The sequence below is a fragment of the Amborella trichopoda genome, chromosome 6 (genome assembly GCF_054954075.1).
Source record: "Amborella trichopoda isolate Santa Cruz 75 chromosome 6, AtrichopodaSantaCruz75HAP2 v2.0, whole genome shotgun sequence".
Taxonomy (NCBI): domain Eukaryota; kingdom Viridiplantae; phylum Streptophyta; class Magnoliopsida; order Amborellales; family Amborellaceae; genus Amborella; species Amborella trichopoda.
Window position 1 is genome coordinate 25,504,067 of NC_142341.1, and position 17,469 is coordinate 25,521,535.

The following is a 17,469-nucleotide window of genomic DNA, read 5'->3' on the forward strand; positions in this document are numbered from 1 at the left end:
CTTCACAACCCTTCAAATTATAAAGCTTAAAGTTAGAGCGAGTTTGAAGGGTGGATTTACTAATTTACTAGTCTATTTTTTTAATACAAGTTACTCTTTGTGATATCTTTATCCTTAAGCAAGGGAAAATTTGTAAATATTACTGCTAGACAAGGGGTACTTTTGTAATATCCATATAGAGTAAAGTTGAAATTTTTACTAAAAACAAAGGCACTCAACAAATGAAATTTCAGGACACTAACTTCTAAAATGCCATTGTACTTTTGTAAAAATTACATATTTGTTCTTGCTTAATAGTCAAAATACCTATTAAAATGATTGTGTAAACAAAAAGTAATAATCTTTTTGATAAACACACTCATCACAACCCCTTCTACCTTTAACCTTTGTATTTTTAGGGGTTAACTCTAAACAATCCCCATCACTAAGGGATATTATAAACTTTACAACCCTTCAAATTACAAAGGTTAAAGATAGATAGAGTTGTGAAGGGTGGATTTACTAATTTTGTAGTCTATTTTTTAAAAAAGTTACTTTTTGTGATATCTTTATTATTAAGTAACTGCAAATTTTTAAGTATTACTACAAAACAAAGAGTACTTTTGTCATCTCCGTAAAAGGAAAAGTTGAAATTTTTACAAAAGGACAAGGGCACTTTACAAATAAAATTCCACGACGCTTACTTCGAAAATGCAATTGTAGTTTTGTGGAAATTTGTGCTTGCTTAACTGTTAAGTTACCTATTAAAATAAATTTTTAAACAAAAAATAATGATCTTTTAGATAAACACACCCATCACTACCGCTTTTAACTTTAACCTTTGTATTTGGAGGGGTTGTTAACTTTAGACAAACCCTATCACTAAGGGATAATATAAACTTCATAACCCTTCAAATTACAAAGGTTAAATATAGAGGGAGTAGTGAAAGGTGGATTTACTAATATTGTAGTCCATTTGTTTTAAAAAGTTACTTTTTGTGATATCTTCATTATTATGTATGGGAATTTTGTCAATGATACTACAATACAAGGGGTATATTCGTCATCTCCATAAGGGGTATAGTTAAAATTTTTACTAGAAGATAAGGGCGCTCTGCAAATAAAATTTCAGGACACTTACGTCAAAAATTCCATTATACTTTTCTTGAAATTTCAAATTTGTCATTGCTTAATGGTTAAGTTACATATTAAAACAATTTTTGATACAAAAAGTAAAGACCTTTTTGTTAAACACACCCATCACAACCCCTTTTAACTTTAACCTTTGTATTTTGAGGGGTTATTAACTCTAGACAACCCTATCACTAAGGGACAATATAAACTTCACAATCCTTCAAATTACAAACGTTTAAAGATAGTGAGAATTGTGAAGGGCGGATTTAAAAAATTTGTAGTTTATTTTTTTAAAAAAGTTATTTTTTGTAATATCTTCATCATTAAGTAAAATCAATTTTTTAAATTTTACTACAAGACAAGGGGTACTTTTTTCATCTCCAGAAAGATTAATATTGAAATGTTTTCTAAAGGACAAGGACACTCTACTAATAAACTTCCAGGACACTAACTTTCAAAATGACATTGTACTTTTGCAAAAATTTAAAATTTGCCATTGCATAATGGTTAAATTACCTATGAAAAAAAAATTTAAACAAAAAGCAATGATCGTTTTGATAAACACACCCATCACAACCACTTCTAACTTTAACCTTTGTATTTCGAGGGGTTGTTAACTCTAAATGAACCCTATCACTAAAGGATAATCTAAACTTCATAACCCTTCAAATTACAAAGGTTAAGGATAGAGAGAGTGATGAAGCAAACATGGGCACTCTACAAAAAATTTCAAGGAAACGAAATTCCAAAATGCTAAAGTATTTTGGTAAAAATCTTAAATTTGCCCTTGCTTAATGATTAAGATACCTATCAAAATAATTTTTTAAACAAAAAGTAATGATCATTTTGATAAATACACCCATCACAACCTCTTCTAACTTTAACCCTTATATGTTGAGGGGTTGTTAACTCTAGACAAACCCTATCAGTAAGGGATAATCTAAACTTTACAACCCTTCAAATTACAAAGATTAAAGATAGAGAGATTTGTGAAGGGTGGATTTACTAATTTTGTAGTCTTTGTTTTAAAAAAAGTTATTTTTTGTGTTATCTTCATCATTAAGTAAGGAAAATTCTACAAATAAAATTCCAGGACACTAACTGCCAAAATGCAAGTGCACTTTTTTAAAAAATTCAAATGTTCCCTTACTCTTTGTGATATCTTCATCATTAAGTAAGGGTAAGTTTGTAAATAATATTACATGACAAGGGGTACTTTGTCATTTCTTAAAGGATAAAGTTGAAATTTTAACTAAAAGACACGGGCACTCTAGAAATAAATATCCAGTATACTAACTTCCAAAATACCATTGTACTTTTGTAAAAAATTCAAATTTGCTTTTGCTTAATAGTTAAGTTACATATTAAAATAAAATTTTAAATAACAAGTAGTGATCTATTTGATAAACACACCCATCTCGACCCCTTCTAAATTTAACCTTTATATTTTGAGGGATTGTTAACTCTAGACAAATCCTTCCTCTAAGGGATAACCTAAACTTCACAACCCTTCAAATTACAAGGGTTAAAAAGAGAGAGAGTGATGAAGGGTGGCTTTACTAATTTTATAGTCTATTTTTTAAAAAACGTTACTTTTTGTGAAATATTCATCATTATGCATGGATAATTTTGTAAATATTACTACTAGACAAGGCGAACTTTTGTCATCAAAATAAAGTTTAAAGTTGAAATTTTTACTATAAGACAAGGGAACTCAATAAATTAAATTCTAGGACACTAACTTTCAAAATGTCGTCGTACTTTTGTAAAAATTTCAAATTTGTCCTCGCATAATGGTTAAGTTACCTGTTAAATTTTTTTTTTTTAAAAATATTAATCTTTTTGATAAACACGCCCATCACAACCCCTTACAACTTTAACCTTTGTATTTTGTGTGGTTGTAAACTCTAGACAAACCCTATCTCTAAGGCATAATCTAAATTTCATAACCCTTGAAATTACAAAGGTTAAAGTTAGTGAGAGTTGTGAAAGGTAGATTTACTAATTTTGTAATTTATTTTTTTAAAATAGTTACTTTAATCTTCATCATTAGGTAAGGGCAATTTTATAAATATTACTACAAGACAAGAGATATTTTTGTCATCTCCATAAATAGTCAAGTTGAAATTTTTACTAAAGGACAAGGGCACTCTATAAATAAAATTTCAGGACACTAACGTCAAAAATGCCATTGTACTTTTGTAAAAATTTCAATTTTTCCCTAGCTTAATCATTAAGTTACCTAGTAAAATGATTTTTTAAATAAAAAGTAATGATATATTTTATAAACACACCCATCACAACCCTTTCTAACACTAACCTTTGTATTTTGAGGGGTTGGTAACTCTAGACAAACCCTATCATTAAGGGGTAATCTAAACTTCACAACCCTTCAAATTACAAAAGTCAAAGATGGAGAGAATTGTGAAGGGTGGATTTACGAATTTTACAGTTTTTTTTTTTAAAAAGTTACTTTTTGTGTTATCTTCATCATTAAATAAGGGAAAATTTATAAATATTAATACAAGACAAGGGGTACTTTTGTCATCTTTATAACGGGTAAAGTTGAAATTTTTACTAAAAGATAAGGGGAACTCTACAAACAAAATTTCAGGACGCTAATTTCAAAAATGCCATTGTACTTTTTCAAAAAGTTCTAATTTTCTAGTGCTTAATGGTTAAGTTACCTATTAAAATAATTTTTTAAACAAAAAGTAATGATGTATTTGATAAGCACACCCATCACAACCCCTTCTAACTTTAACCCTTTTTATTTTGAGGAGTTGTTAACTCTAGAAAAATCGTATCACTAAACGATAATTTAAACTTTACAACCCTTCAAATTACAAAGGTTCAAGATAAAGAGAGTTGTGAAAGGTGGATTTATTAATTTTGTAGTCTATTTTTATAAAAGTGTTACTTTCTATGATATCTTCATCATTAAAAAAGGGCAATTTTGTAAATATTACTACAAGAAAAGAAGTACTTTTGTCATCTCCATATAAGATAAATTGAAATTTTTATTAAAAGACAAGGACTCTATACAAATAAAATTTCATGACACCAACTTCCAAAATACAATTGTATTTTTGTAAAAATATCAAATTTGCCTTTGCTTAATGGTTAAGTTACATATTAAAATAAATTTTTAAACAAAAAATAATGATATATTTGATAAACACACCCTTCAAAACCCCTTCTAAATTTAACCTTTGTATTTTGAGGGGTTGTTAACTCTAAACAAACCCTGCCATTGAGGGATAATCTAAACTTCACAACCCTTCAAATTACAAGGGTTAAAGACATAGAGAGTTGTGAAGGGTGGATTAACTAATTTTATAGTCTATTTTTTAAAAATCGTTACTTTTGTTGATATTTTCTTCATTTTGTATAGGCAATTTTGTAAATATTACTACTAGACAAGGGGAACTTTTGTCATCTCTAGATAGGGTAAAGTTGAAATTTTTACTAAAAAATAAAGGCATTCTATAAATAAAATTCCAAGACCCTAACTTTCAAAATGTCATTGTACTTTGTAAAAATTTCAGATTTGCTCTCGCTTAATGGTTAAGTTACCTGTTAAAATAATTTTTAAACAAAATGTAAAGATCTTTTTGATAAACACACATCACAACCCCTTCTAATTTTAACCTTTGCATTTTGTGTGGTTGTTAACTCTAGACAAACCCTATCTCTAAGGGATAATCTAAACTTCACAACCCTTGAAATTCCAAAGGTTAAAGATAGTGAGAGTTGTCCAAGGTGGATTTACTAATTTGTAGTCTATTTTCCTATAAAAATTACTTTTTGTGATATTTACATCATTAAGGGCAATTTTCTCAATATTACTACCATACAAGCAGTTCTTTTGTCATCTCCATAAACGGTAAAATTGAAATTTTTACTAAAAGAAAAAACGACATTCTACAAATAAAATTTCAAGATATTAACTTCAAAAATACCATTGTACTTGTAAAAATTTAAAATTTGCCCTCGCTTAATGGTTCAGTTACCTATTAAAATAATTTAAAAAAAATTTAATGATTTTTTTGATAAACACACCCATTACAACCCCTTGTAACTTTAACCTTTGTATTTTGAGGTGTTGTTAACTCTAGACAAATCCAAAACAATGGGATATTCGTAACTTTACAACCCTAAAAATTACAAAGGTTAAAGATAGAGATAGTTGTGAAGGGTCGATTTACTAATTTTGAAGTCTATATTTTCAAAATAGTTACTTTTTTGTGATATCTTCATCATTAGGTAAGGGAAATTTTATAAATATTACTACAAGAGAAGGGTTACTTTTGTCATCTCCATAGAAGGTCGAGTTGAAATTTTTACTAAATGACAAGGGCACTCTACAAATAAAATTCTAGGACACGAATTTCAAAAATGTCATTGTACTTTTTTAAGAATTTCAAATTTTCCGTTGCTAATGATTAAGTTACCTAGTAAAATAATTGTTTAAACAAAAAGTAGTGATCATTTGATAAACACACCCATCACAACCCTTCTAAATGTAATCTTTGTATTTTGAGGGGTCGTTAACTCTAGACAATCCCTATCACTAAAGGGTAATCCAAACTTCACAACCCTTCAAATTGCAAATGTTAAAGATAGAGAGAGTTGTGGAAAATGGATTTACAAATATTGAAGTCTATTTTTTTTAAAAAATTATTATTTTTTATATCTTTGTCATTAAGTAAGGGCAATTTTTAAATCATTACTACGAGACAAGTTGTACTTTTATTATCTCCATAAAAGGTATACTTGAAATTTTAAATAAAAGACAACGACACTCTACCAAAAAAATTCCAAGACACTGACTACCAAAATGCTATCGTACTTTTGTAAAAATTTAAAAAGTTACCCTTGCTTTATGGTTATGTTACCGATTAAAATTTTATGTAAGCAAAAAGTAATGACCTTTTTGATAAATACACCCACCACAACCCCTACAAACTTTAACCTTTGTATTTTGAAAGGTTGTTAACTTTAGACAAACCCTATTACTAAGGGATAATCTAAACTTCACAACTCTTCAAATCACAAAGGTTAAAGATGGAGAGAATTGTGAAGGGTGGATTTACTAATTTTGTAGTCTTTTTTTCTTAAAAATAACTTTTTGCGTTATCTTCATCATTAAGTGAGGAAAATATTGTAAATATTACTGCACGACAAGGGGTACCTTTGTCATCCCCATAATGGATAAAGTTGACATTTTTACAAAAAAATAAGGGTACTTTATAAACAAAATTCAAGGACGCTAATTTAAAAAATGCCATTGTACTTTTTTAAAAAGTTATAATTTGCCCATGCCTAATGATTAAGTTACTTATTAAAATAATTTTCTAAACAAAAAGTAATGATTTTTTTGATAAACATACCCATCACAACCCCTTCTAACTTTATATTTTAAGGGGTTACTAACTCTAGACAAACCCTACCACTAAGGGATAATCTAAACTTCACAACCCTTCAAATTACAAAGGCTAAAGATAGAGAGAATTTTGAAGGGTGGATTTTACTAATTTTTCAGTCTTCTTTTTAAAAAAACTTACTTTTTGTATTATCTTCATCATTAAATCAGGGAAATTTTGTAAATATTACAACAAGTCAAGTGGTACTTTTGTCATCTCCATAAAGGGTAAAGTTTAAATTTTTATTAAAAGACAAGGGCACTCTACAAACAAAATTCCAGGACACTAATTTCAAAAATGCCATTATACTTTTTTAAAAAGTTCTAATTTGCTCGTGCTAAATGATTAAGTTACCTATTAAAGTAATTTTTTAAACGAAAAAGTAATAATAATCTTTTTGATAAACACACCCATCATAACCCCTTCTAACTTTAACCTTTGTATTTTGAGAGGTTTTTAACTCTCGATAAACCTTATCACTAAGGGATAATCTAAACTTTGCAACCCAGCAAATTGCAAAAGGTTAAGAATAGAGAAAATTGGGAAAAGTGGATTTACTAATTTTGTAGTCTATTTTTTAAAAAAAGTCACTTTTTGTGATATCTTCAGCATTATGTAAGTGTAATTTTGTAAATATTACTACAAGACATGGAGTACTTTTGTCATTTCTAAAAAGGGTAAAGTAGAAAATTTTACTAAAAGACATGGGCAATCTATAGATAAAATTCCAAGAACAATAATTTCTAAAATGTTATTGTACTTTTGTAAAAATCTTAAACTGAACTTTGCTTAATGGTTAATTTACCTTTTAAAGTAATTTTTTAAGCAAAAAGTAATGGTCTTTTTGATAAACACACCCATCACAACGTCTTCTTACTTTAACCTTTATATTTTGAGGGGTTGTTAACCCTAGACAAACCCTATCACTAAGGGAAAATCTAAACTTTACAACCCTTCAAATTACAAAGGTTAAAGATAGAGAGAGTAGTGAAGGGTGGATTTACAAATTTTGTATTTTATTTCTTTAAAAAAGTTACTTTTTGTGATATCTTCATCAATATATATGGGTAATTGTGTAAATATTACTACAAGACATGGGGTATTTTTGTCATCTCTATAAAAGATAAAGTTGAAATTATTACTAAAAGACAAGAGAACTCTACAAATAAATTTCCAAAACACTGGCCTACAAAATGCAATTGTACTTTAGAAAAAATTTCACATTTGCCCCTACTCTTTGTGATATCTTCATCATTAAGTAAGGGCAATTTTGTAAATTATACTACAAGACAATGGGTACTTTGCCATTTCATAAAGGGTAAAGTTAAAATTTTAACTAAAAGATAAAGGCACTCTACAAATAAAATTCCAGTATACTAACTTCCAAAATGCTATAGTACTTTTGTAAAAAATTCAAATTTGCTTTTGCTTAATGGTTAAGTTACATATTACAATAAATTTAAAACAACAAGTAATAATCTATTTCATAAACATACCCATCACGACCCTTTCTAAATTTAAACTTTATATTTTGCAGGGTTGTTAACTCTAGACAAATCCTATCACTAAGGGATAATCTAAACTTCACAACCATTAAAATTACAAGGGAGAGAGTTGTGTAGGGTGGTTTTACTGATTTTAGAGTCTATTTTTTAAAAAACCTTACTTTTTACGAAAACTTCATTATTATATATGAGCAATTTTGTAAATATTACTACTAATCAAGGGGAACTTTTGTCGTCAAAATAAAGGGTAAAGTTGAAATTTTTACTAAAAGACAAGGGCACTACGTAAACATAATTCTAAGACACTAATTTCCAAAATGTCATTGTACTTTTGCAAAAATTTCAAATTTGTCCTCGCTTAATGGTTAAATTACTTTTTAAAATAACTTTAAACAAAAAGTAATGATCTTTTTGATAAACACACCCATCACAACCCCTTATAACTTGAACTTTTGTATTTTGCGTGGTTGATAACTCTACCCTATCTCTAAGAGATAATTTAAAATTCACAACCCTTGAAATTAGAAAGGTTAAAGTTAGTGAGAGTGTTGAAAGGTAGATTTACTAATTTTGTAGTTTATTTTCTTAAAAAAATTACTTTTTGTGATATTTTCATCATTAAGGACAATTTTGTAAATATTACTACCAGTCAAGGGGTACTTTTGCCATCTCTAAAAAGGGTCAAATTGAAATTTTTACTAAAAGAAAACGGCACTTTACAAATAAAATTCCAAGACACTAGCTTAAAAAATGCCATTGTACTTTTTAAAAAATTTTAAATTTTGCCATGATTAATGGTTTAGTTACCTATTAAAATAATTTTTTAAACAAAAACTAATGATTTTTTCGATAAACACGCCCATTATAATCCCTTTTAACTTTGACCTTCGTATTTTGAGGAGATGTTGACCTTAAATAAATAAAAAAACTAAGGGATATTCTAAACTTTACAACCCTTCAAATTACAAAGGTTAAAGATAGAGAGAGTTGTGAATGGTGCATTTATTAATTTTGTTGTCTACTTTTTAAAATAATAACTTTTTGTGATATCTTCATCACTAGGTAAGGGCAATTTTGAAAATATTACTAAAACAGAAGGGATACTTTTGTCATCTTCATAAAAGGTCAAGTTGAAATTTTTACTAAAGGACAAGGGCACTCTACAAATAAAATTCTAGGACACTAACTTTCAAAATGCCATTGTACTTTTGTAAAAATTTCAAATTTGTCATTGCTTAATGATTATGTTACCTAGTAAAATAATTTTTTAAACGTAAAGTAGTGATCATTTTGATAAACACACCCATCCCAACCATTTCTAACTCTAACCTTTGTATTTTGAGGGTTGTTAACTCTAGACAATCCCTATCACTAAGGAATAATGAAAACTTCACAACCCTTCAAATTACAAAGGTTAAAGATGTGAAAGGCGGATTTTTTAATTTGAAGTCTATTTTTTAAAAATATTTAATTTTTGTGATATCTTCGTCAATAAGTAAGGGCAAGTTTTTAAATATTGCTACAAGACAAGTTGTACTTTTGTCATTTCCATAAAAGTTGACTTGAAATTTTAAATAAAAGACAACGATCCTCTACAAATAAAATTTCAGGACACTAACTTCCAAAATGCTCTCGTACTTTGGTAAAAATTTAAAATTTCTCCCTTGCTATAGGGTTAAGTTACCAATTAAATTTTTTTTTTAAGCAAAAAATAATAAAATTTTCAAACCCTTCTCAATTTGACCCTTGTATTTTGAGGGTTGTTAACTTTAATCAAACCCTATCACTAAGGGATAATCTAAACCTCACAACCCTTCAAGTTACAAGGTTAAAGAAGGAGAGAATTGTGAAGGGTGGATTTACTAATTTTGTAGTTTTTTTAAAAACAGTTACTTTTTGTGTTATCTTCAACATTAAGTAAGTGAAATTTTTTAAATATTACTACAACACAAGGGGTACTTTTGTCACCTCCGTAAAGGGTAAAATTGAGATTTTTTTAAAAAGACAAGGGCAATTTACAAACAAAATTCCAGGACACTAATTCTAAAAAGCCATTGTACTTTTTTACAAAGTTATAATTTGCTCGTGTTTAATGGTTTGGTTACTTATTAAAATTATTTTTTAAACAAAAATAATGATCTTTTTGATAAACATAGCCATCACAACTCACAATCCCTACTAACATTTAACCTTTGTATTTTGAGGAGTTGTTAACTCTAGACAAACCCTATCACTAAGGCGTAATCTAAACTTCACAACCCTTCAAATTACAAAGGTTAAAGATAGATAGAATTGTGAAGGGTAGATTTACCAATTTAAATGTAATATTTTGTATTATCTTTATCATTAAGTAAGGGAAATTTTGTAAATATTACTACAAGTCAAGGGATACTTTTGCATCTCCATAAAGGGTAAAGTTGAAATTTTTATCAAAAGGCAAAAGGCATTCAACAAAAAAAATTCCAAGACACTACTTTCAAAAATACCATTGTACTTTTTAAAAGAGTTCAAATTTGCCCAAGCTTAATGATTAAGTTACATATTAAAATATTTTTTTAAACAAAAAGTAATGATCTTTTTGATAAACGCACTCATCACAACCCTTTCTAACTTTAACCTTTGTATTTTGAGGGGTTGTTAACTCTAGACAAACCTTATCATTAAGAGATAATCTAAACTTTACAACCCTTCAAATTACAAAGGTTAAAGATAGAGAGAATTGTGAAGGCTAGATTTACTTACTTTGTTGTCAATTTTTTTAAAAAAGTTATTTTTTGAGATATCTTCATCATTAAGTAAGTGCAATGTTGTAAATATTACTACAAGATTATGAGTACTTTTGTCATCTCCATAAAGGGTAAAATAAAATTTTTTACTAAAAGACAAGAGCAATCTACTGATAAAATTTCAGGACACTAACATCCATAAAGCTATCGTACTTTTGTTAAAATTTTAAATTTGACATTGCTTAATGGTTAAGTTACCTCTTAAAATAATTTTTTAAACAAAAAGTAATGATTTCTTTGATAAACACACCCATCACAACTTCTAACTTTAACCTTTATATCTGGAGTTTGTTAACTCTAGACAAATCCTATCACTAGGGCATAATTTAAACTTTACAACCCTTCAAATTATAAAGGTTAAAGATAGAAAGAGTTGTGAATGGTGTATTTACTAATTTTGTTTTCTATTTTTTTTAAAAAAAAATTACTTTTTGTGATATCTTCATCATTATATAAGGGCAATTTAGTAAATATTACTACAAGACAAGGGGTATTTTTGTCATCTCCATAGAGGGTAAATTGAAATTTTTACAAAAAGAGAAGGGAACTCTACAAATAAAGTTTCAGGACACTAACTTCCAAAATGCAATTGTACTTTAGTAAAAATTTCAAATTTGCCCTTACTCTATGTAATATCTTCATCTGTAAGTTTGGGCAATTTTGTAAATAATACTACAAGACAAGGGGTACTTTGTCATTTTATAAAGGGTAAGGTTGAAATTTTAACTAAAAGACAGCAGCACTCTACAAATAAAATTTCAGAATACTAACTACCAAAATGTCACTGTACTTTTATAGAAAATTAAAATTTGTTTTTGTTTAATGGTTAAGTTACCTATTAAAACAACATTTAAACAAGAAGTAATGATCTATTTGATAAACACACCCATCATGATCCCTTCTAAATTTAACCTTTATATTTAGAGGGGTTGTTAGCTCTAGACAAACCCTACCACTAAGGGATAATCTAAACTTTACAACCTTTCATATTACAAGGGTGAAAGATAGAGATAGTGGTGAAGGGTGGATGTACTAATTTTATAGTCTACTTTTCAAAAAACGTTACTTTTTGTGAAATCTTTATCGTTATGTATGGGCAATTTTGCAAATATTACTACTAGGAAAGGGGAACTTTTGTCATCTCCATAATGGGTAATTAGAAATTTTTACTAAAAGACAAGGGCACTCTATAAATAAAATTCAAGAACGCTAACTTCGAAAATGCCGTAGTATTTTCGTAAAAATTTCAAATTCAATCTCGCTTAATGGTAATATTAACTGTTAAAATAATTTTTTTTAAAAAAGTTATGATCTTTTTTATAAACACACCCATCACAATCCCTTACAACTTTAACCTTTGTATTTTATGTGGTTGTTAACTCTACACAGACCATATCTCTAAGGGATAATCTAAACTTCACAACCCATGAAATTACAAAGGTTAATGTTAGTGAGAGATGTTAAAGATAGATTTACTAATTTTGTAGTCTATTTTCTTAAAAACATCCTTTTTTGTGATATTTTCATCATTAAAGCTAATATTGTAAATTTTATTACCAGCCAAGGGGTACTTTTGTGATCTCTATATGGGTAAATTTGATTTTTTTTTATAAAAAAAACGACACTCTACAATTAAAATTCCATAACACTAATTTAAAAAATGCCATTGTACTTTTCTAAAAATTTCAAATTTACCCATGCTTAATAGTTCAACTACCTATTAAAATTATTTTTTAAATAAAAATGAACGATCTTTTTGATAAACACACCCATTACAACCCCTTCTAACTTTAACCTTTGTATTTTAAGAGGACGTTAACTCTAGATAAATCCTTAAACTAAAGGATAATCTAAAGTTTACAACCCTTCAAATTGCAAAGGTTAAAGATAGATAGAGCTGTGAAGGGTGGATTTATTAATTTTGTTGTCTATTTTTTAAAAAGAAGTTACTTTTTGTGATATCTTCATCATTAGGTAAGGGTTATTTTCTAAATATTACTAAAAGAGAAGGGATACTTTTGTCACCTCCATAAAAGGTCAAGTTGAAATTTTTACTAAAGGACAATGGCACTCGACAAATAAAATTCCAAGACGCTAACTTCCAAAATGCCATTGTACTTTTGTAAAAATTTCAAATTTGCCCTTTTTTAATCATTAACTTACCTATTAAAATATTTTTTAAACAAAAAGTAGTGATCATTTTGATAAACATACCCATCACAGCCCCTACTAACTTTAACCTTTTTATTTTGAGGGGTTGTTAAGTTTAGACAATCCCTATCACTAAGGGATAATCAAAACTTCACAACCCTTCAACTTACAAAGGATAAAGATAGAGAGAGTTGTGAAAGGTCGATTTATTAATTTTGTAGTCTATTTTTTTTAAAAAGTTACATTTGGTGATATCTTCTTCATTAATTAAGTAAAGGCAATTTTGTAAATACTACTACACAACAAGTTGTACTTGATTGATCGATGCAAGCTCGTTCTCCAAGAGCTGAAGTCGAGCATCTTAGTCTTGGCAAAGTTATTTGCCAGAGTATCCCAAGCCGATTTTGGAGTATCAGCTTGCCGAATATGTTCTAACAGTTCTTTCTGAACCGTGGTCTTTAAAAAAAGATAATGCCTTACCCGCCTTAATCCGCCATCTTAGTAGTGCTGCTACATCTTCTTCTGCTGGTGCGACAGTGTCGTTACCAATCACGATCTCCCAGAGATCCTGGCCTCGCAGGTATGACTCTATGCACGAACGTCAATGGTCGTAGTTGTGGTTTTTTAGCTTCTCGAGTCCTGTCGTTGCGTTTGCAAGGTCCGGCATTATGATTGGTGTGATCACGCCCTAATCCTTACACCAAGAAGCTCAGTCCCGGCGAGGGGCAGGTCATACTTGAAATTTTAAATAAAAGACAACGACACTCTTCAAATAAAATTCCAGGACACTAACTTCCAAAATGCCCTCGTAATTTTATAAATATTTAAAAATTTACTATTGCTTTATGGTTAAGTTACTGATAAAAAAAAACTTTAAGCAAAAAGTAACGATCTATTTGATAAATACACCCATCACAACCCCTTCTAACTTTAACCTTTGTATTTTGAGGGGTTGTTAACTCTAAACAAACCCTATCACTAAGGGATAATTTAAACTTCACAACCTTTCAAATTACAAAGATTAAAGATGGAGAAAATTGTGAAGGTTGGATTTATTAATTTTGCAGTCTTATATTTTTAAAAAGTTACTTTTTTCTTATCTTCATCATTAGGTATAGAAAATATTGTAAATATTACTACAAGATAGAGGGTACTTTTGTCATCTCCATAAAGGGGTAAAGTTGAACTTTTTACTACATGACAAGGGCATTGTACAAAAAACTCTAGGACGCTATTTTCAAAAATGCCAATGTATATTTTTAAAAAGTTCTAATTTTCCTATTCTTAATGGTTAAGTTACCTGTTAAAATAATTTTTTAAACAAAATGTAATGATCGATTTGATAAACACACATATCACAGCCCCTTATAACTTTAACCTTTGTATTTTGAGGGGTTGTTAACTGTAGACAAACCCTATCACTAAGGGATAATCTAAACTTCACAACCCTTCAAATTACAAAGGTTAAAGATAAGGGAAGTGTGAAGGGTGGATTTACTAATTTTGTAGTCTTTTTTTTAAAAAAATTTACTTTTTGTTTTACCTTCACCATTAAGTAAGGGAAATTTTGTAAATATTACATCAGGTCAAGGGGTACTTTTGTCATCTCCATAAAGGGTAAAGTTGAAATTTTTACTAAAAGATAAGGGCACTCTACAAACAAAATTTCAAGACACTAATTTCAAAAATGCCATTGTTCTTTTTTAAAAAGTTCTAATTTTCCTTTGCATAATCATTAAGTTACCTATTAAAATAATATTTTGAACAAAAAGTAATGATCTTTTTGATAAACACACCAATCACAACCCCATCTAACTTTAACCTTTGTATTTTGAGGGATTGTTAACTCTAGACATACCATATCACTAAGGGACAATCTAAATTTTGCAACCCCTCATATTACAAAGGTTAAAGGATGAGAGAATTCTGAAGTGTGGATTTCCTAATTTTATAGTCTATTTTTTAAAAAAAGTTACTTTTTTTGACATCTTCATCATTAAGCAAGAGCAATTTTGTAAATACTACAAGATATTGAGTACTTTTGTGTTCTCCATAAAGGGTAAAAATGAAATTTTTATTAAAAGACAAGGGCAATCTACTAATATGACACTAACTTCCATAATACTATCGTACTTTTGTTAAAATTTAAAATTTGACCTTGCTTAATGCTTAAGTTACCTCTTAAAATAATTTTTTAAACAAAAAGTATTGATCTTTTTTATAGACACACCCATCACAACCCCTGCTAACTTTAGTGAGGGGTTGTTAACTCTAGACAAACCCTAAGACTAGGGCATAATCTAAACTTCACAACCCTACAAAGGTTAAAGATAGATAGAGTTGTGAAGGGTGTATTTACAAATTTTGTATTCTGTTTTTTTTTTAAACTTACTTTTTGTGATATATTCAACATTATGTAAGGGCAATTTTGTAAATATTACTACAAGATAGGGGGTACTTTTGTCATCTTCATAAAGGGTAAAGTTGAAATTTTTAATAGAAGATAAATGAACTCTACAAATAAAATTCCAGGACACTAACTTCCAAAATATAATTGTACTTTAGTAAAATTTTCAAATTTGCCCTTACTCTAAGTTTGGGCAATTTTGTAAATAATACTACATGACAAGGGGTACTTTGTCATTTCATAAAGGGTAAGGTTGAAATTTTAACTAAAAAACAGGAGTGATCTAAAAATAAAATTTCAAGATACAAACCACCAAAATGCCATTGTACTTTTGTAAAAAATTCAAATTTGTCTTTGTTTAATGGTTAAGTTACATATTAAAATAAATTTTTAAACAATAAGTAATAATCTACTTGATAAACACCCTCATCACGACCCCTTCGAAATTTAACCTTTATATGTAGAGGGGTTGTTAACTCTAGACAAACCCAACCACTAAGAGATAATCTAAATTTCACAACCTTTCATATTACAAGGGTGAAAGATAGAGAGAGTGGTGAAGGGTGGATTTATTAATTTTATAGTCTATTTTTTAAAAAACGTTACTTTTTGTGAAATCTTCATCATTAGGTACGTGCAATTTTGTAAATACTATTACTTGGGACGGGGAACTTTTGTCATCTCCATAAAAGGTAAAGTCGAAATTTTTACTAAAAGACAATGGCACTCTATAAATAAAATTTCGGGACCCTAACTTCGAAAATGTCGTAGTACTTTTGTAAAAATTTCAAATTTGTCCTCGTTGAATAGTAAACTTACCTGTTAAAATAATTTTTAAACAAAAAGTAATGGTCTTTTTTATAAATACAACCATCACAACCCCTTATAACTTTAACCTTTGTATTTTGTGTGTTTGTTAACTCTAGACAAACCCTATCTCTAAGGGATAATCTAAACTTCACAACCCTTGAAATTAGAAAGGTTAAAGTTAGTGAGAGATGTGAAAGATGGATTTGCTAATTTTGTAGTCTATTTTCTTAAAAAAATTACTATTCTTGATATTTTCATCATGCAACTTTGTAAATATTACTACCAGTCAAGCCGTAATTTTGTCATCTTTGTAAAGGGTAAAATTGAAATTTTTACTAAAAGAAAATGGCACTCTACAATTAAAATACCAGGACACTAATTTAAAAAAGGCCATTGTAATTTTTTAAAAATTTCAAATTTGCCCTTGCTTAATGGTTCAATTATCTATTAAAATAACTTTTTAAGCAAAAACTAATTATCATTTTGATAAACACTCCCATTACAAGCCCAACTAACTTTAACCTTTCAAATTACAAAGGTTAAAGATAGAGAGAGAGTAGTGAAGGGTGGATTTACTATTTTTGTAATCTATTTTTTTTTAAAATAGTAACTCTTTGTGATATTTTCATCATTAAGTAAGGGTAATTTTGTAAATATTACTACAAGAGAAGGGATACTTTTGTTATTTCCATAAAATGTCAAGTTGAAATTTTTACTAAAAGACAAGGGCACTTTACAAATAAACTTCTAGAACACTAACTTCCAAAATGCCATCGAACTTTTATAAGAATTACAAATTTGCCCTTTCTTAATGATTAAGTTACCTATTAAAATAAATTTTTAAGCAAAAAGGAATTATCATTTTGATATAAACACCCATCACAACCCCTACTAACTTTAACCTTTGTATTTTGAGGGGTTGTTAAATCTAAACAATCCCTACCACTAAGGGATAATCAAAACTTCACAACCCTTGAAATTACAAAGGTTAAAGATAGAGGGAGTTGTGAAAGATAGATTTACTAATTTTGTATTCTATTTTTTTCAAAAAAGTTACTTTTTGTGATATCTTTGTCATTAAGTAAGAAATTTTGTAAATACTACAACAAAACAAGTTGTACTTTTGTCATCTCCATAAAGGGTATACTTGAAATTATAAATAAAAGACAACGATACTTTACAAATAAAATTTCAGGACACTAACTACTAAAATGCCCTGGTACTTTTGTAAAAATTTGCCTTTGCATTATTGTTAAGTTATCGATTAAAAA